We start from the raw sequence: 21,825 nt of genomic DNA, 5'->3' as shown, positions 1-21,825 counted from the left end.
AGGAAAAAAGAAGCCGAGAATAATTTTGTAAGTGCGTGTGAGAAAAATAGAATTCCGAACGATGTGTGTGCTTCTCGAAGAACGTTTCACTCGATGAAAATCAGAATACCATAAGTGTATTCGATTTTTCATTAGTGAAAGAACGAAACCCGCCTAAGGCCCACACCCGAGGGCCCCTCCCAAGGGTCCCACCCGAGAAGAGATAAAGTAATTTATCAACAATTTAATCAACAATTTAAAATAATTATTTAAACTATAATACGCAGCCATGCGCTGAGTAATACTGGAATCCTATTAGGTATCCTTCCTGTAAAAGTGAGCGGAGAATATGGTATATATTTAAATGTTCTTATTTCATTTGTACGTGCACCTTCGTTCAGTGCAATTTCGGTGTTTTCCGCAATTGCATTTGCTTATTCTGTGCACTTTTAGTTAGTGCACCTCCAGTGATCCTCACAATTGCCATATTTTAAACGTATCGAAATTATTACTTTAATATAAAACTTGATTTTATAAAAATAATATTACGAATTCAATTGAACTTTAGAAAAGAAAAATACAAAAAAATTTGTTACTCGACTTTAATAATATCAATATATAAAGTACGTAAAAATTTTATTCGCGTACGCGTGGCAATGTGAGATGGGAGACGGAATGTCACGTCGTTTCAGTTTCTGGAAATTACATTATTATTATTCTATAAGAGCATTTTGAGTGACAACATGGTAAAACTAAATTATGACTAAGAGCCATTTTCGAAGAGTTCTGTAAAACTTTCGAAAATAACTCAATAGTCTAATAGTTGCCCTCTTGAGCCACAATTTGTGGGGGCCTCTTCGGCATATAGCCTCTTCTTTGCTTCGAGCCCTAACAACTACTATAGATCATTTGAACTATCGTCAATGTCAAGAAACTAAAACCATCAATTATTCTAAAACGTGGAAGGAAACTAATAAATCTAACGCAACTCTAAAGCAATCCTGAAACGAAAAATCGAGAAAGCACAGAAAGAGATACAGGAATTAATATATTAATTGCTGAAAACCCTATGCTAAAAATTGATTAAGTTATTCTATGTTCTACGCATTATGATTCTACAAGTCTCTTTGTCTTTTATCAACGACTCTACTCTATTTTATTCTTTCAAAAGCAATGACTCTACTTTATTCCTTCAAAAGCAATGACTCTACTGAGACTTTTCTTTTATTAATAAAACTAATTAATCTTTAATTAAAAATTTAATGAAAAATCACTGGACGCTCTTTCTTACAAGCAATTATTCGAATTATTAGAAAAGAAATTATACAATTTCGCTTGTAATCCAGAGACTATCCATCGCGAATGTCTTCTTGCTTATTTATTATTAAAATTCGAAAATATCGCGATTCTTTACTATTTTCGCGAGAGAAAATTACTTAAAAATTCATTCAAATATTTAAAATTTCAAATAATTGTAATTAATGCGTTTAAACAAGAAGACCCAATCCTGATCTAATAAATAAATCAAAAAATTACGAACCATTCACGAGTAAATCTCCGAAGAAATTTACTCGTGGTCACTCATTGCTCTTCTACTAATTAATTACAACCAATCACCCGTGCCGATTCGGACCTTTCGTCCTCGACATGATTGAGTGATCGGAGGGATTTAAAAATTAACTTACTACTTAAGAAGTTCTGCGATGGCTCCAAAACACTGGACCGCGATTTAGGTCGAAATTGAGGGTGGACGATATGTAGTTGGTTGAACATGAGGTAGGTCGACATCGAAGTTGGTCGAGATCCTCTTCAGTGATGCACTGACTCTAATTCGCGGTAGTTATTTATTAACGAACGGTCACTGAATTTACTTAACGCAACTCTAAAATATTTTACAAGTACAGTCTGTGCGACTGTTAAAAAATCAAAAAACTACGCGAACAAACACTGACTCTAAAGACTGCATTGCACGCAGTCTATGCAATAACACTTATGATTTAAATCGCGAAACGCGAACGAACAAACACTGCTTCTACTTTGCGATATTTTTATTTTAGCGATACAAATCCTCGATTACTTCGTTGCTACGCGCACGATTGCAATGAGGTTCTGAAACAAAAATCCAAAGGAAATAATAAATATCACTGTTATAATGAAAACTATAAATCATTAAAGAAATATGTGACAGAGAAATATACTTACTTTAAGTCTTCGTTAATAATCGCTCGAATGACATCCACGAAAATTTCTAAGTCCACTCGTGAAGATATATATTTTCAAAGTCCCTCGAAAGTGGAAAAATTTCTAAGTCCACTCGTGGAGATAGATTTTTAAAGTCCACCAAAGGTGCGAAAATTTCTAAGTCCACTCGTGGAGACAGATTTTCAAAGTCCTCCGTGAGTGTAAAAATTTCTAAGTCCACTCGTGGAGATAGATTTTCAAAGTCCCTCGAAAGTGAGAAAATTTCCAAGTTCACTCGACGAAGTCCAAAGCACAACTGAACTAGTAACTGTAAGAGTCGGTCGAAGGACCGTCTTTGTTTTCCTCTCTCGCAGGCAATTAACCCCACTTCGCAATTTAATCTAAAATCAAATAAACTGCATAGAATATTGTAAGAATGAGAAATTAAAATGTAAATTTTATTAACTGTTCGTTAATACTTGCAGGAATGGTATACACGAAATTTTTCTAAGTTCCCTTGTCGAAGTCCAAAGCACAACTGAACTAGGAACTATAAATGTCGGCCAAAGACCCAACATTGTTGTCGTCCCTCGAAACCGAGTATCCCCACTTCGCATTTAAGTCTAAAATCAAATAAGCTGTTATATATTTGAATTAACTGTTCGTTAATACTTGGACGAATGGCATCCGCTAAAATTTCGAAGTTCACTGGTTGGAGTCCAACGCACAAATGAACTAGGAACTATAAATGTCGGTCGAAGGACCGTCTTTGTTTTCTTCTCTCGCAGGCAAGTATCCCCACTTCGCAATTCAATCTAAAATCAAATAAACTGTATAGAATATTGTAAGAATGAGAAATTAAAACGTAAATTTTATTAACTGTTCGTTAATACTTGCAGGAATGGTATACAAGAAATTTTTCTAAGTTTCCTCGTCGAAGTCCAAAGTACAACTGAACTAGTAACTGTAAGAGTCGGTCGAAGGACCCTCTTTGTTGTTATTTCTCGCAACGGAGTATCCCCACTTCGCAATTTGAATCTAAAACAAAATAAATCATATAGAAAATTAGAAAACATGTGCGAGAATAAATGTACTTACATTAACTCTTTGTTATTACTCGTGGAGAATGCGTACTACGAGAACTACGATGTGTACTCTTTGAAATCCGAAGCAAGACTGAACCAATAATTGTTAAAGTCGGTCGAACGCTCGACTTTGTTGTCGTCTCACGAAGCTCAGTACCCCCACTCCACAATTTAATTCTGAAACGAAATAAATCGTACAGAATTTGGAAAGAACGAGTGATAATAATATACTCACACTAACTCTTTGTTATTACTTGTGGAGAATGCGTACTACGAGAACTACGATGTGTACTCTTCGAAATCCGAAGCAAGACTGAACCAATAATTGTTAAAGTCGGTCGAACGCTCGACTTTGTTGTCGTCTCACGAAGCTCAGTACCCCCACTCCACAATTTAATTCTGAAACGAAATAAATCGTACAGAATTTGGAAAGAACGAGTGATAATAATATACTCACACTAACTCTTTGTTATTACTTGTGGAGAATGCGTACTACGAGAACTACGATGTGTACTCTTCGAAATCCGAAGCAAGACTGAACCAATAATTGTTAAAGTCGGTCGAACGCTCGACTTTGTTGTCGTCTCACGAAGCTCAGTATCCCCACTCCACAATTTAATTCTGAAACGAAATAAATCGTACAGAATGTTGAAAGAACGAGTGATAATAATATACTCACACTAACTCTTTGTTATTACTTGTGGAGAATGCGTACTACGAGAACTACGATGTGTACTCTTCGAAATCCGAAGCAAGACTGAACCAATAATTGTTAAAGTCGGTCGAACGCTCGACTTTGTTGTCGTCTCACGAAGCTCAGTACCCCCACTCCACAATTTAATTCTGAAACGAAATAAATCGTACAGAATTTGGAAAGAACGAGTGATAATAATATACTCACACTAACTCTTTGTTATTACTTGTGGAGAATGCGTACTACGAGAACTACGATGTGTACTCTTCGAAATCCGAAGCAAGACTGAACCAATAATTGTTAAAGTCGGTCGAACGCTCGACTTTGTTGTCGTCTCACGAAGCTCAGTACCCCCACTCCACAATTTAATTCTGAAACGAAATAAATCGTACAGAATTTGGAAAGAACGAGTGATAATAATATACTCACACTAACTCTTTGTTATTACTTGTGGAGAATGCGTACTACGAGAACTACGATGTGTACTCTTCGAAATCCGAAGCAAGACTGAACCAATAATTGTTAAAGTCGGTCGAACGCTCGACTTTGTTGTCGTCTCACGAAGCTCAGTACCCCCACTCCACAATTTAATTCTGAAACGAAATAAATCGTACAGAATTTGGAAAGAACGAGTGATAATAATATACTCACACTAACTCTTTGTTATTACTTGTGGAGAATGCGTACTACGAGAACTACGATGTGTACTCTTCGAAATCCGAAGCAAGACTGAACCAATAATTGTTAAAGTCGGTCGAACGCTCGACTTTGTTGTCGTCTCACGAAGCTCAGTACCCCCACTCCACAATTTAATTCTGAAACGAAATAAATCGTACAGAATGTTGAAAGAACGAGTGATAATAATATACTCACACTAACTCTTTGTTATTACTTGTGGAGAATGCGTACTACGAGAACTACGATGTGTACTCTTCGAAATCCGAAGCAAGACTGAACCAATAATTGTTAAAGTCGGTCGAACGCTCGACTTTGTTGTCGTCTCACGAAGCTCAGTACCCCCACTCCACAATTTAATTCTGAAACGAAATAAATCGTACAGAATTTGGAAAGAACGAGTGATAATAATATACTCACACTAACCCTTTGTTATTACTCGTGGAGAATGCGTACTACGAGAACTACGATGTGTACTCTTCGAAATCCGAAGCAAGACTGAACCAATAATTGTTAAAGTCGGTCGAACGCTCGACTTTGTTGTCGTCTCACGAAGCTCAGTACCCCCACTCCACAATTTAATTCTGAAACGAAATAAATCGTACAGAATTTGGAAAGAACGAGTGATAATAATATACTCACACTAACCCTTTGTTATTACTCGTGGAGAATGCGTACTACGAGAACTACGATGTGTACTCTTCGAAATCCGAAGCAAGACTGAACCAATAATTGTTAAAGTCGGTCGAACGCTCGACTTTGTTGTCGTCTCACGAAGCTCAGTATCCCCACTCCACAATTTAATTCTGAAACGAAATAAATCGTACAGAATGTTGAAAGAACGAGTGATAATAATATACTCACACTAACTCTTTGTTATTACTTGTGGAGAATGCGTACTACGAGAACTACGATGTGTACTCTTCGAAATCCGAAGCAAGACTGAACCAATAATTGTTAAAGTCGGTCGAACGCTCGACTTTGTTGTCGTCTCACGAAGCTCAGTATCCCCACTCCACAATTTAATTCTGAAACGAAATAAATCGTACAGAATGTTGAAAGAACGAGTGATAATAATATACTCACACTAACTCTTTGTTATTACTTGTGGAGAATGCGTACTACGAGAACTACGATGTGTACTCTTCGAAATCCGAAGCAAGACTGAACCAATAATTGTTAAAGTCGGTCGAACGCTCGACTTTGTTGTCGTCTCACGAAGCTCAGTACCCCCACTCCACAATTTAATTCTGAAACGAAATAAATCGTACAGAATTTGGAAAGAACGAGTGATAATAATATACTCACACTAACCCTTTGTTATTACTCGTGGAGAATGCGTACTACGAGAACTACGATGTGTACTCTTCGAAATCCGAAGCAAGACTGAACCAATAATTGTTAAAGTCGGTCGAACGCTCGACTTTGTTGTCGTCTCACGAAGCTCAGTACCCCCACTCCACAATTTAATTCTGAAACGAAATAAATCGTACAGAATTTGGAAAGAACGAGTGATAATAATATACTCACACTAACCCTTTGTTATTACTCGTGGAGAATGCGTACTACGAGAACTACGATGTGTACTCTTCGAAATCCGAAGCAAGACTGAACCAATAATTGTTAAAGTCGGTCGAACGCTCGACTTTGTTGTCGTCTCACGAAGCTGAGTATCCCCACTCCACGATGTAATTCTAAAATGAAATAAATCTTATAGAATATTGAAAGAATGAGGGATATAATTATGTACTTATATTAATTTTTCATTATTACTTGCATGAAACGTATCCTGTGAGAACTGTTATGTGTACTCGTCGACGTACAAAAGGAAACTAACAAAATAATAGTGAAAGTACATAAAAGTCGTATATGTTCGTATTATTCAAGGCCAATGATCGCGAAATAAAAATTTCAAAGTATTAAAATTATAAACTAAAGTTATTTTATTTTTCTCGCGTATCCATCTTTGTAAAGTTAAACGAATATAGTATTGTTTAAATATTAATCTTTTGTATCGTGCAAATATTAAAAATTATTTAAATAAATGTAAAATTATCGAATGTATCAATTTCTAAGTTTTTGCGTTTGGAAAAAGAGAGCTGCGACGTTTACTCGTCGGCGTACAAAAGGAAAGTAACAATATAATAGTTAAAGTAAATAAAAGTTGTATACCTTTATGTTACACGAAACCAATGATTCCGAGACGAAAATTTCAAAGTATTAACATATTAAATTGAAATTATTTTGTTTCTCGCATGATACAATCTTTGTCTTGTTAAACGAATATATTGTTGTTTAAATATTAGTGTTTTTATTGCACGTTAAAAACTATTTAAATAATTATAAAATTATCGAAAATTTTAATTTCTGAGGTATGAAAATGATAATTTCTTTCGCCTTTGGAAAGATAGATTTTCGATATTCACTCGTCGGAATACAAAAGAAAACCAATTCGAAATCTTATGTAGCTATATAGTAAATGTGTACAAGCATATTAAAAAGTATAGGTTTGTGCTTACCTTCGCATTGAAAGAATTTTTCTAAAAGATTATAGACGCAGAGTATCAATTTACACAGGTTTGTAGATTCACAGCTTGGAGACAATGTTTTATACTCGATTCCATGTATTTGTGTGAATGTGTCCAATATCTGTGTGACAGCAAACGAGAGTGAATATTTGTGTCCGTATATTTTACGATGAAATACAGATATTTTTGCAAACAATGATATTGGTCGATGTGCTAATGCTTTTTAGAATTTATATTGATCAGTAATATTCGAAGATCTAGACGAGATCTTTTTTTTCTTACCTTATTCGGATAAATTTTTTCTTCGTTGCAGCTTTTTCTTCTTCTTCCAAAGCCATTAGAACTTCTGACTACCAACGAGTACATAATAAATACTCTCTAATAGAAATTATTTATTAATCAATATTTATAGATCAATCTATAGACAAGTATAATTAAATATCATTCCTTCCGAACATTTACAAGAAATACTGATCATCGAAAAGATAAATTCTTTGATTATTCGATTTATTAACTAGTTATTTTTTGACTTCCGAAGTGGGAGAGAGAAGAAACATACCTAAATACGAACGCGGGAATCTACGTGTTTGGCGGGAATTTTATATAACTTGATAGACAACACTAAGACGTTTGATAACAATTCTTAATGATTTTTTTTCGATTGAATATTATATTCTGTGCTATTTTTCAATGAAATGTTAAGAAAAATTAATATGTTTATTAATGCATAATATTTCTAAAATGACGTAGTATGCTTCTAGTTTCACTAACTAGTTTCACGGTGTAGATGACGCCATTGCTGCTTCAGTTCGTGAACGAAGCAAGCAAATACGTCTCCCCGTCGTTCTCGTTAATTATAAGTAATTAGTAGATTTTTTCTAACGTACACTCGATTATTATATATCAATCGATAGTTAAACACGCGATTTTGAAGAGACCGCGTTCGCGAATCAGGATATTACGGCGTTTAAAAGATATTTGCGAAAATAAAATCGGTCTTTCGTTAATCCCCCGATTAACGTTATTGCTTCGTATTTTTTTTCACTTTTCTAGCTTGATTTTCACAATACCGATACTTCTCTCGCTTTTTAATAGTGCTCTGATTAATAATTTTGCGTTTATAATTACGTTCGATCGATATTTTGTTTTATATTCGATTTTCATATATATTCATACACACACACACACACACATGTATGGATTTTTTTTATACATTATATGTACACACACACTCTTCTATCTTTTTTTTTTCACACACACACTTTTAATTTTATTTTATATTAATATAAGATCTCACATTTTTTAGATTTTCAAGAATTTCACGAGATAGAACAGCAGAGCATCGAATTAGAATTAATGTTATCGTTTGCAATATCAACAACTAAATACCGGCAAGTCAACTTTCTTCTTCATATATTTCTTGAATAATTGTGAAACATGAAAAAACAATCCGTGATTCTATATAATGCGATCAAAAGCTCGGCCTTTCTGAAGTATTTATATGTGTAATATACGTATATAAGTGTATATGTGAGATATGTTTTCTACGAATGTGTCCGTGCGTTGCATCGAGTTCGGCGTTCATTTGCATGTGTGCATTGTCTGTGCGTAAAAATATCTGTGTTTTTTCTTTCTTTTTTTTGTCATCTGCTTTCGCTTCGAATACAGATACTTTCTAAGAAATAATATAGGTTAATAAGCCAATTCAGTTCTTGGAATTTATATAGGTTAGTACTGTCCAAAAATAATGTGTAGTTTTCGTCGCCTATATACATTTCAATGATCAGTTCTCTATATGTTTATTTACATATGTATTATTTCTTCTTCTTTCCTTTCTTTTCGATTCTCGATTATGTATAATTATTATCGACACATGATACATTACTTCGATCATAAATTATGTAATTATTCGATATGTCTAAATAAAAATTCAAAGAAGTATTATTTTTTTCAAATATTTATAAAATATATATGTAGTCATATATACAGATATGTATATACGTATATATATATATATATATATATATATATATATACACATACGCATCAATACATAAATCCATCGAATTATTTTGATTTAACAATTACTCATTATTTCGCGTAATGTATAAAGCATAGGGATAACCTTGTAATACAAATACGTATCTATTTAACGTTTCTATATCTTTAAAAAATATAATGTTTTCATTAGAAAATTATTGTCTATGTTTAAAATTCGAATTAATTACATTTGTCATCCATATCGTATTATCTACATACTTATATTATATTTTTTATTATTTTTCATTGAAAAATATAATATTTGATTTGATTCGATTGTACCTGTGATGACGTCATCGAATTATAGGGACTACTTTCCTTCTGTGCCACTAGTCTCGTCGCCATTTTGGACGCAGTGACAAGTGTACACGGTGTTTCGTCGCTCCGCATAATTACAGGTAATTAATAAATTTTTTCTGACGTACACTCTTTTCCTTTATATCAATCGATAGCCAAACGCGCGATTTTCATGAGGCCGCGTTCGTAAGTCTGGGCATCATCGCGTTAAAAAGATATTCGCGAAAATCAAATCAGCCTCTCGTAGATCGTCCAGGGAGCTTTCGCGTCGTATTTTTTCTTCTATTTTCCTGTTTGATTCTCGCAATATTAATATTTCTCTTGCTTTTTAATGATACTCTGATCAATAATTTTGTATTAATAGTTGTAATCGATTGATATTTTGTATTAAATTCGATTTTCATATATGATCACACACACATGCATGCACGTACACAAACAGGAATACGATCATATATATATATATATTACATATAGTGTACAATCATACATATATGTATATATATATATATATAGGTATAGGATAATATGTAATAATTATACACACATACACATCTATGGATATTCCCTACACATATTACACACACACTTTTAATCTTGTCCCGTAGTAATATGATCCTATTTTTTTCAGATTTTCAAGAATTCCCGAGTTATAGTACAAAGCGTCGAATATTTCCAGTGTTTCCTTTTCTTTGATACATATAGGTAAGTTTATTTTATTTTAATAAATATAGCGAGGTTTAATACAAAGAGATAGGTAACATACGACATGGAAGTTACATTAGGTTGTATATTTCTAAAAAATTCTTCGATCGATATCAAAACAAAAACACTCGAGTGTTCGAACTCTCTCAAGGCCACATGAGAGATCTTTATTTCTAAATAATATTTGGACGAGTACAGACGAAAGCAGATTAATTTCGGCATCGAATGTATTTCTCTAGCTATTATTTTATTTTAGAAAATTGATTACATTTTCATTAATAATTGGATTTTCGTATGCAGTTACTTCCAAGCAGTGAGATTTGGGCAATCGATATAGTTTGAGTTTGTATTTTAAGATACAAAGCAAGCAATATCGAGCAAATGACTGCATACTTTGATACAGTTCAAAAATACTTAACTTCTAATAATTTCAATTTTCATAATGTACTAAATTATTTTTTAGTGAAACGCACTGAAAAATTCTAATTTCTTTATTATTTTTATTTGTTCTTGATTATTTTCATTTAATTTTACTTATTTTTATTAACTTTTTTCAGGTTAAATATCATATTTTCTATTCTACTTATGTTCACTATTATATGCGCATATTTTTCAATTAAAAATCTGTTTTTAAATACATATAATGAGCTCCTTAATAAACAGAGAAAGATAGCGTATAAATAATAGCTTTAAAGTATCCCTACCAATTGCCAAATAATTCTTGAATGGAAATTCTTGGAAATGAGTCTCCGACTATCAACAAAGGAAAAACCGTGATATTATTCTGTTATAGGTATATCTATATACATGTATTTGTATACGCTACACTGTACGCAGTATTTAGGAGGTACCGACAATAACACATGTAAACAATCAAAGGACGACCAAGAGGACGACTTTCTTAGTTCATTTCTACACACTCTTCGTTTGTATCAGCAGCCGTCCAGACGTGTTCAGACTTGTTCCTGCTTCTTCAATTTTGGTTCGTCTAATTTCTCATTTACATTATATATAATATTTTATAAGCTTAATTTAATCATTTACAGCTTATTAATCTTATTTTATATCATATTAGATTTCGATATATAATATAGCATTTATATGTTGAATATGCAAATCACATTTACCTACGAAATCTTATTCTCTATTAATAATAGTTTGAATATTTTCAAGTAATTATTCATTATATTGAGCAATATAATATTCACCATTGAATTTGAAATTTTAATTTAATTTTAATTAATATAAAAAATTAGATGTTAATTCTAACAAACTATCTATTGTGTTATACGATTTCATATGTTTTGTCGTTACTTATTATAAGTTTCTGTGCTCTATTATATCCACAACTTTTATTATATAATATTTTATATTTTTTTTAAGAAATTTATATATGGATCCCCATACGCAGCTACCTCCTTGTGGTGGGATCCGGAAATCGGTATTGCGAACGTTCGTATATTTTATATTATACAACGTACGCACTACCGGGCCAAAGGCTGACGTTCGGTGTATTAGGAAATAATTTTGATTAAATGTTAATTTATTAAAAATTTGTTGTATTTTACATTGTTGTATTTTACATTATATTTTACATTGAATTTAAAGAAACACCGAGAATAATAAAAATGTAATTAAAGTATAATAAAAGTTAAATTAAAATAGAATAAAATTTCAAGATACGTTTAATCGTTTAATTAATATTATAAATATTATAATTTCAATTTTACTGTTCCTTGTCTAGTTTTACTGTAATACTATATCTATTCTGATTTATAGGTATCCACGCAATTAGTATACTTCTGTGAACATATCCCTATCGCGATTGTATCTATTTTTAAACGATAGATACAACGCGATTTTGATCGTTTGCTTTTACATATTCATTTATTTTAATATAGCTTACAAGTATTGCAGTTACATCTTTTGAATAGTATTTCTTTATTATTATTATAGCATATACAAAAGAAGTAATATAAATTTATAATTTTAAATCATGTAATTTGAATAATATGATATATGATATTTAATATTGAATATTTAATATTTAATATATAATATTTAACAGAATATAAACGCCACAGCTTGCTTTAACAATTTTTATTCAACAGGTCTTCAGTTGTTGATCGCGCGCAATGCGATCATAGAGTCAGTGTTTGTGCGAAGTAATTTGATTGTTTTGCAACCAAACAGGTTGCTTTAAAAATAAAATAAAATAAAATCGCGAATTAGAGTCAGTGTTGTTCGCCGATAAAAATTTCTCGGTCGCGTTAGTAAATCAAAAAACAAGAATTTATGTTATATTCTTGTTAAAATCATGTTCGCCGCGTTATTAGAATCATTAACACACTTTCGGCCAATTCGGTGGAAGAGGATGCGTTGCGAAAAATATTGTTATGGTCGAAAGTGTGAATTTAAAAATTCATCCTCTTCATCTTTACCGACGATTATAAAGCTTCGTCTGGATACAATTACATGTAAGTATATCTCTTTCTTCCAATCGTAACTTCTTTCGTTGGTCGTTTAAATCATATATATTTTTTTAATTCATAATAATATATAATTAAATATATATAATTAATATTAAATAAATCATATATAATTTTTTTAATCATTTTCATTTATTCACAAATATATTGCTTCGATATGCAACATATAATTAATCCTTTTTTGTACTTTTTTGTATTACAGATTCATCGATTCAACGATTCAACGATTCATCGAATCAACGATAATTTCAATCAACTTCACGACATCATTCGACCTCCTACGAGGGGGACGAGTGTTTTGGAGCCATCGCAGAACTTCTTAAGTAGTGAGTGAAAAATTTAAAGTTCCTCTGGTGCCCATCATGCCGAGGATGAAAGGTCCTTATCGGCACGGGTTACTGGTTGTATTCGTAGACGTCCCATGTCCAAAACGAGCAAAAGTGTCCGTGATTAAAATCTTTGATTTTATTCACGAGTGATTCCCTGTACGTATAGTTAGTTATTTTCTTATGAATATTTTATTATTTTTATTATTATTATTATATATATATAGCTCAGGCCAGGGTCTTCTTGTTTCAAAGTCGTTTAATTTGCAGTGCTGTTTATTAGCACTTTTTCTCTTCGTTTTTGCTCGCGATATTAGTAATGAAATCGGGCATTAATTTACCCGATTTCGTATAAAGCATATAACGTGGTCTACGTTACATGCATTGCTTCGTACTTAGTCCATTTAATCGCGATTTACTTCGATATTTCGAAATATCGATTTACCAACAAATGAGCAAGAAGACAAACCCCTTCCGCGACGGATAGATTCTGGCAGTTAAGTGGTGGATTATAATCCCGTTCTTTCATTAGAACAGCCATTTAATGAAAGGAGTCGTCCGAGGTTTTTTATTAAAATTATATATTTCTTAATAATGAAATTTCATAACTGCATAATGCGTATGCATATATACGAGCTATGTGCATATTTCATCCCTCCATGTCAACGACTGCCTACCGCGGGTCGCTCAAAGGCCCTTAAGCGGTGTATAGAGGTGGGGTTGCAAAACTATTTTTGCAACTTATTATTTTTTTACCACTTTTAGTGGTAAAACCCATATGTGGTGGTCACACTCATATGTGGTGACCGCCTACCATCATCCATCCTTGCTTGAGCTCTTGCTAATAAGACGTGCAAAGAGACTCTAGAGTCACAGTCCGCTTAAATTTTATATATATATATATTTTTATATATTTTTTTATATATTTTTTTATATATATTATAAATTAATCATTTTTTAGCTCAGGATTTTCAGCACTAATATACTAATACCCCTTTTCCCCCCATGCTTTCTGCGTTCTCATCCATGCGTTTAACCCAGGTGTTACTCGTATGGGTGAGAAACAGTCAGTGTGGATTTAGTTTTAAGTTTCCTTTTCAGCGGCTGTCATTGTGCTGGTGATTGCACGGTGTACCTTGCACTTGTATGTGCGTTTTAGGAAGTGCATTGTACATCGTTTCGCGATAACTTTTTAATAAATATCTTATATATCTAATATATAATTATATTAATATCGATTTGCATAATAGTTACCACATTCTTGTGGAAAATTTTCAATACTCGTATATATTACTAGTATCTGTATGTATACTAGTATGTACTAGTATTTTTGCTTTAGTCATATATGCAATAATCATTAGCCTTGGCAGTCGATTTCAGCAACTGGTACGTACTCCTCATATATTAGAAAAAATACGCGGTTGAACTAGGGTGTCGGAGGTGCCCCGGGGCATGCTCTCTAGTGTAGGCTTTTGCACCCTGGTGGAGTGTGAGAGAACCGTGGAGTGTATGTGTTGGTGTGAATGTTTGCACTTTTTAAATATAGGTCATAGGCAGGCAGGTAGCATACTTTTCTGAGTGAATGTTTCAATTAATTTTAAGTAGGTAAGGACCGGGTAAGGATGCGATTCCCACTCAGCAGTGGGAAGTCCTTTCTCCGGGGATTTGTGAAGTTTCAGCAAATTTTACAATCTTTCAGCATGGCTGAATTTTATCTTTTTATATATTTTTTTTTTTTAATTTTTTTTTTCTTACATCTTTTGCTGACACTTTGCATCACATGATATATCTGTATCAAACAGTTCGAAAAACTTTGCACCCAATGAGAACATCAGATACATCCCATATCTTTTGAACTTAGCAAAGGATTTTGAATTTGTTCGATACTTAGTTTTAAATTAATTCTTGCACTTCGCGATTCTTAAAATATTTATCATCTATATATTTCTTATTTAGAGATAGAATATACCTGCATAAGTAAAATGAAAGTATTACAATTCTTGTGATCTTGACATTTTACCGAAACTATATACATCTTTTAAGTGCAACGAGTTAATGTTAGTACGTAATAGGTTCATCGAATAGAATGAATATTATGTCTGCTGGAGCATTCGATTAAATGTGCCTGTGTTATTGTGTACGTTTGTTGGATTCTTTGAGTCCATTGATCGTCCACAGGCTAGGATAGCTTTACGGTTTAGTTCGAATATTTATATACGAATATTTTACTTTTATTTTTTATTTTTATTTTTTTAATCGGATAAATAAATACATAAATAAATAAAAATCGTTAGAAAATCGAGACGCACCTAGGCAGAGTAGAAAACGCAGTTAAGAATACGTGTTGGGACTCGTCAGTGCCGTTTGGGGTGATTCATTCGCGAATTTTGCCATACTACAGTGGTTATACTATTTAGAAGAGATCGATACTTTACGTTGCAAGCGCTTACCGCTCGTTAGGTTAAGAAAAAAAAGAAAAAAAAAGAAAAAGAAAAAACAGAACAACCTGCGTGCGAAAATGTGTTTTCACTTCCCAACCCCTTAGCTTGCGACTATTGCGTCTCGTTCAATTCGTGCGTTTACACGAGTGGTTTGAGTCTTGTTGCGTAAAGTGAAATCAGGTCGGGATTAGGTCGGTTTAGCTTAGGGACGATTTCATTCTTGTAGTAGCAACCACTGCAGTATGTCAATCTTTGTGGGTGCGTTGCTTCGAACGGTAGGGCGTTTTTTGATGCGTAAACTTATCTTGCGTCGCACGTAAGGAATGCTCCAATGCAGTGGTTAGGGCACGAAGCAAGAAGCGGCTATGTGCTGAAGAGGCCTCCACATAATGTGGCTCAAGAGGGCAACTATCGACTACAAGTCATTTTTCAAAGGTGATCGGTATGTCGAACCCTTCGTTAATGACTTGTGGTCTTATCAAAATCCTTTTACCCTTTACCACGTTGACACTTATGCTCGTAGTAGTTTGTTCCTGGATGGAGATGATGGACCATTCTATCTCCTTGCTACGGTGTTCCGCACTCGCGTTCGTGAAAATTTGATTTTTTTTTTTTTTTTTTTATTAGAGTCAAGCTTTTGCAGTTAGTTATTAATTAATAGAGTAATTGCAATTTTTTCTTAAAGTAAAGTCGAGTCATTGTATTTTTTAAAAGTAGAGTCAGTTTTTTATTTCAAAGTAAAATCAAGCCCTTTGCATTTTCTATTTTTATTTTTATTTATTTTTTCCTAATTAAAGTCAAGCCCTCCCTCTTTTCATTTTAAATTAAAATCGAGTCCTTGCATTTTTTCTTTTTAAATTAAAGTCGAGTCCTTGCATTTTAAAGTTTTAAAGTAGAATCTTTTCTTGAAATAAATTTTTAGTTACAAAGATAGAGTCACGCTCGTTAAATATTGTGTGGACGTCCGTGGCCTGCAGCAGCATTGCACTCAGGAGTGCATTTGGATACCCAAGCATGTTGATTTTTAATTCAGAATAATCATATTTTAATCATATTTTTTCATGTTCATAATTTCATAATGTGTATGTATATATACGAGATATATGCATATTTCAATGTCAACACAGCTCTACCACGAGTTGCAAAATGACTCTTATGTGGTAATCATTATCGTTATCATCCATATCCTCACCTTCATTATCTTTTTGCAATCTGATTCTGATTATTCTGATTAATCTGATTAATCTGATTATTCTGATTATTCTGTTTATTTTGGTTATTCTGATTAAAAATCTACAAGACTTGATGACAAATCAAAATACCTGCATTCAGAAATGCAGATGAATATATATATTGGCAGCCAGCACTTAGGAGTGCATATTAAAATATGTCAAGGGTATATATTTTTATTCCAAAATTATGAACAAATAATATGGGATGAACAACTTAATAAATATATATGAAAGAGAGAGAAAGAGGGAGAAAGGAGAAAGAGAGAGAAAAAGGGAGTATTTTTATTATATATATGAAAGTTTCATAAGAAAATATAATAAATGATACAAAGATTATTAATAAATGTTTATACATATTTGAAAGAAATATAAATATTTTTTGGAATAAAAAGGTATACGTCTTGGTATATAAATAAAACGAATAAATTGCTTGCCTGCACTCAGGAGTGCATATGAAAGGTTCACAGTAAGTACATGATTGCATTCAGGAATGCAAATGAACATATTATAGTAAGCATATATATTTCACATTCGGAATGATCAAAGATGAATGAATAAATGCGCTAATAAGGATACTAAACGAAGAAATATATAAAATACGTCGATCTCTGGTGATATATTTTTTTTCAATATATTACACTTGTTTAAAAAGAAATAAATGAAATTTTGTTTTATTCCATATATAATAAATGAATGATAATTAAATGGTGTAAATGAATTAAAAGGAAATTTGGATCATTCTGATAAGAAATAAATATAAACCTTGCTAGATGAATAAAGCGACATAAATGGCAGCCAGCACTCAGGAGTGCATATTAAAATATGTCAAGAGTATACATATTTATTCCAAAATTATCAACAAAATAAATATGAGATGAAAGATTTAATAAATATATATGAGAGAGAGAAAGAGAGAGTATTTTTATTATATATATATATATGAATGTATATATATGAAAGTTTTATGAGAAATATTAACAAAATTATTAATGAATGATACAAAGATTATTAATAAATATTTATACGTATTTAAGAAAAGTACGAATATTTTTTGGAATAAAAATGCATAAGTCTTGGTATATAAATGAAGCGATTGAAATGGCTTGCCTGCACTCAGGAGTGCATATGATAAGTTACAGTAAGTACATGCCTGCATTCAGGAATGCAGATGAACATATAGTAAGGATATACATTTCTTGTTTTGAATGATCAAGATGAAAATGCACTTATAAAGGTATATAATAAATAAATATTTAAATATTCTAGTCTTATTATTTTTTTAAAGAAATAATATTTATTTAATAATGAATAAAGATTATTTCATACTCATTATAATATAATAATATATTTATATTTAAACAGAGTGCAAGTGAATGAAAGAAAAATTTGAGTCATTTTAAATTAGAAATGTATAAATCTTGCTAAGCGAGCGATATGATAGACAAATAAGAGCCTTGCACTCAGGAGTGCACAAAATATGTCAAGGATGTACATTTCTATTCCAAATTATTTAAACATGATTATCAAATGAAATGGTTCACAGATATATAAGATTTTTTTTTTTTTTTTTTTTTTTTATAAATACATATATATGACAGATTCATAAAAAATAAGAAGAAATAATGAATGATATGACGATGAATTTATAAGAAATATTTATGCATATAGTAAGTAAATATGATTATTTTTTGGAATAAAAATGCATATATCTTGGTATATAAATGAAACGAATGAAAAGGCTGACCACACTCCAGAAGTGTGAGCGAAAATAATTCAGAGTAGGAACAGGTTTGCATTCAGGAATGCACCTGGATACTCAAGCATATAGATTTTTATTTCAAAATAATTTTTAATTTTTTATATAATTAATAGTAAATCAATAATTCTTCTCGCATCTTTTTTTTATATATATACTCAATTTTTGATGATTATATATTTATATATATATTTTATCCAATGCTAACGTAGTCTTATCACAAGTTGTAGGATGGCTCATTTTTTGTAAGAGTCATTTTATGACTTGTATAAATATAATCATCATCTTATATAGATTCTAATTATTGATTAAAAATCTATAAGACTTGATGTAGTTAGGAAAGTTAGGATCTGTTAAAACAAGCAGTGGCCATAAAAATAATTCATAAGAATAATAAGCAAGAATGTATTAAAACTATTTTGTCTCTAATATTTGTGTAATATTTTTATATATGATCTTATTTTCCTCTTTCAGATTTCATATTTCACTACTATTTCATATACATATACAAACTACATGGTTTTAAAATTGTGAAATTGTATTACTATATTTTTTTTAATTTAATAGATACAAAATTGTCTTACATATAAACGATTTAATACGTACATCAGACACAATGTAACTGCATACTTCGCGTTAGTATAAACGTAATAATATAAAATACATGTAATCTATTGGTTAAATATAGATCTGATCTCGTTATGGATATGTTTATGGCGGTATACAAAATTGTGTATGTATTTTGTAATACGATCCAAGGGACAGTATACTTTTTGCTCTTTCTATTGTCTTTTTTTTTTTTTTTTTTTTTTTCGCGACTTAAAGTTAATTCTTAATTATTGTGAAATATTCACAATTTTCTTTTCATAACGTATCTTGAATAATTTGTAAAATTAATTGAACTAAAAATTAAATGCAGAATTAATTTGTAAGTGTATTAAATATTTGACGATTTCATATACAATTTTCCCAGTTTTCATATACAATCTTTTTTTTTTTGGATTTTCATATTTGTGTATAAAAATCACGGATAATTTTGTAATCTTGCTTAAAGGTAAAACACATTTTCTAATGCATTGAAAAATTGAAATGTTTAATATTAATTTATTGTTCATTTTAAAGCTTACTTTTTGTCAAAAAGAATTTTTGGCCATTTATTTTATATACCATTTCATTTTCCACACATGCTCTTTTATATAGTTTTTTGTTACAGAGTGTACTATTTTAATGTTCCAAGGCTAAATATTACGAAGTACAATATAATATCCTTTTAGCAATGGATATTAGCAGCATTGTAAAAAGAAATAATATTTCAAGGTTTGTAATATTATCATATATGATGTCAAACTAAATTAATAAAGATTAGAAATGCATTATATAAAATTGATTTGTGTTTCAGATTTTGTTCCAGTCATGGGAGCAAAATAATAATATAAATAAATAATAATGCATTTAATTATTGAGGACTTGAAGAAAGAATTGGATTTATAAAAAATGAAGAGCAATGGGGAATGAATTGTTTGCAATTATTTTGTTTATTCATTTGAAATATTGAAGAAATTTTTAATTAATTTATGCAATTGATTTCTGTTTCAGGAAATATCGTCTAAATTGGCAAGATTCCATTCCAATCTTCGTTGATTGTTGTTTTCGTGTATGTGTGGATAAATAAAATAATAGTTATTTTAATATATATTTTATTTTCAAACAGTAATAACGATATAAATTTCTTATGTCTACAGGTTGCTGATTGTTTACATGAAATGTTACATATTAATTTCGACTGTTTCTTTTTTAATTATAAAATGTTTTTGATGTTTTATGTTCACAGGTGACTGGCTATTTGTTCTATAAGATTTACATATTATTTTGATTGCTTTTCATATAATTATAAAATGTTTTTGATGTTTTATGTTCACAGGTGACTGACTATTTATTCTATAAGATTTACATATTATTTTGATGGCTTCTTATATAATTATAAAATGTTTTTAATGTTTTATGTTCACAGATGAGTGACTGATAAGATGACTGACTGACAGATAACTAGATCTATCTTATTACATAAGATTGGCATATTTATTTTAATTAGTTCTTATTTAATTATAAAATATTTTTTCACAGATAGGTGTGCTGCTTACAACATATGAAGAAATTGTGTATAGATATTTTATGCAACAAAAAGTGAATATATAGGCCAGTTTTTAATCTTAAAAAAAATGAAATTGTTTTTATTCCATTTTAGATAATAAGACGTTATCTTTATAATATTCTTCTTATTAAGTAATGTTTAATAAAATGCATAATATTTATATAATGCATATAGGCTATGTCTTCTTTTTTGTTTCAGCAATCTGCGTTAGTTTAATGGGAATAGAATTCCATATAATGGGCTCTATTCCTTACCGGGGAGGTAGGTCGATATCAAACGAATTCATAAATTTTCGTCTAATCTCAATCGATTAGAAAAAAATTTTGATTCGTTTCGCGATTGATTTTGTTACTTTTTCCAAATTATAATAATTTTTATTGGATATTTAATAATAATGATTTTATATAATTGGCATTAAAGTAATTCATATTAATAGTAGAGTCTAGCCCGTGGGTCTCCGTATGCAGCAACCTCCAAGTGGTGAGACCTGGGTCGATATTATTTGCGATATGTATAAATAACGCAAGTACTGTCGAGCTAATGGCTGCATTTAAATTCAATCAAAACTTATTTTTTATTAAAATTTACTTTTTTCTATCTTTCCATATTGTCAATTTCTCATATTTCAATGGAGATATAAATAAATTATTTTATTAATAACTTGGAATATAATAAGAAAAAAAAGACTATCCTACATATTCGGATACTACTGATCTACATAAATTCCACGGATATGTATCAGCCCGCTAGATCTATATAATTTCTTGAAAATACCTATTTTTTATTCCAAGATTGATTTTCCAAAAAAAAAACACTTGTATATTTTTACAGAGACGCTGCATGTGACAAACGATTTAACTTTTTTTTTTCCCTATTACTAACCTATATAAATTGATCCATTGACCTACATTATCTCTTAAAAAATTTTTATTTTTAATGTGTGCCAGACGACAAAAAATCTCGCTCGTTTGCTTTTATATAATCATTGCACATGCACTGTACATACGTACGAAATCGATGATGCACATTTATAAAAAATTGTATGTGTCCTTTGTTTCTCACGCATGATTTCCCTCACATAATAAATCTATGTACATACACATAAATTTTTGAAAGGATTCGGGTTTCGATTTCTGTAGGTAATATAGTTTCTTTTGTAAGGTAATCGAATCTACTTTATCGATAAGTGAGGGCGTTGTATGTTTTTAGTTATAACGCTATCTAGGTAGCTTTCTGGCTTTGAGT

The 21,825-nt window shown here is 31.1% G+C and overlaps 1 long non-coding RNA gene across 50 annotated transcripts; it reads right to left on the bottom strand.

Annotated features, from left to right (window-relative positions):
• Positions 1-602: 602 nt before the first annotated feature.
• On the bottom strand, positions 603-6,285 carry LOC127065517 (uncharacterized). Of its 50 annotated transcripts, none has more exons than XR_007782072.1 (16): positions 6,151-6,285; positions 5,929-6,086; positions 5,701-5,864; positions 5,479-5,642; positions 5,257-5,420; positions 5,041-5,198; positions 4,813-4,976; positions 4,591-4,754; positions 4,369-4,532; positions 4,147-4,310; positions 3,925-4,088; positions 3,703-3,866; positions 3,481-3,644; positions 3,259-3,422; positions 2,182-3,198; positions 1,451-2,088 (listed from the first exon to the last, which is right to left on the bottom strand). It is a non-coding gene; the product is annotated as an uncharacterized LOC127065517 (long non-coding RNA). The 50 variants fall into 50 exon arrangements; XR_007782075.1 differs by having other exon boundaries at positions 5,035-5,198; positions 5,263-5,420; XR_007782071.1 differs by having other exon boundaries at positions 1,452-2,088; positions 5,263-5,420; positions 6,145-6,285.
• Between the last annotated feature and the right edge of the window lie 15,540 nt (positions 6,286-21,825).

This window comes from Vespula vulgaris, chromosome 8 (assembly GCF_905475345.1).
Source record: "Vespula vulgaris chromosome 8, iyVesVulg1.1, whole genome shotgun sequence".
Classification (NCBI taxonomy): Eukaryota; Metazoa; Arthropoda; class Insecta; order Hymenoptera; family Vespidae; genus Vespula; species Vespula vulgaris.
Note: the sequence above shows the minus strand (reverse complement) of the source record. Positions and strands in the feature narration are given on the sequence as shown.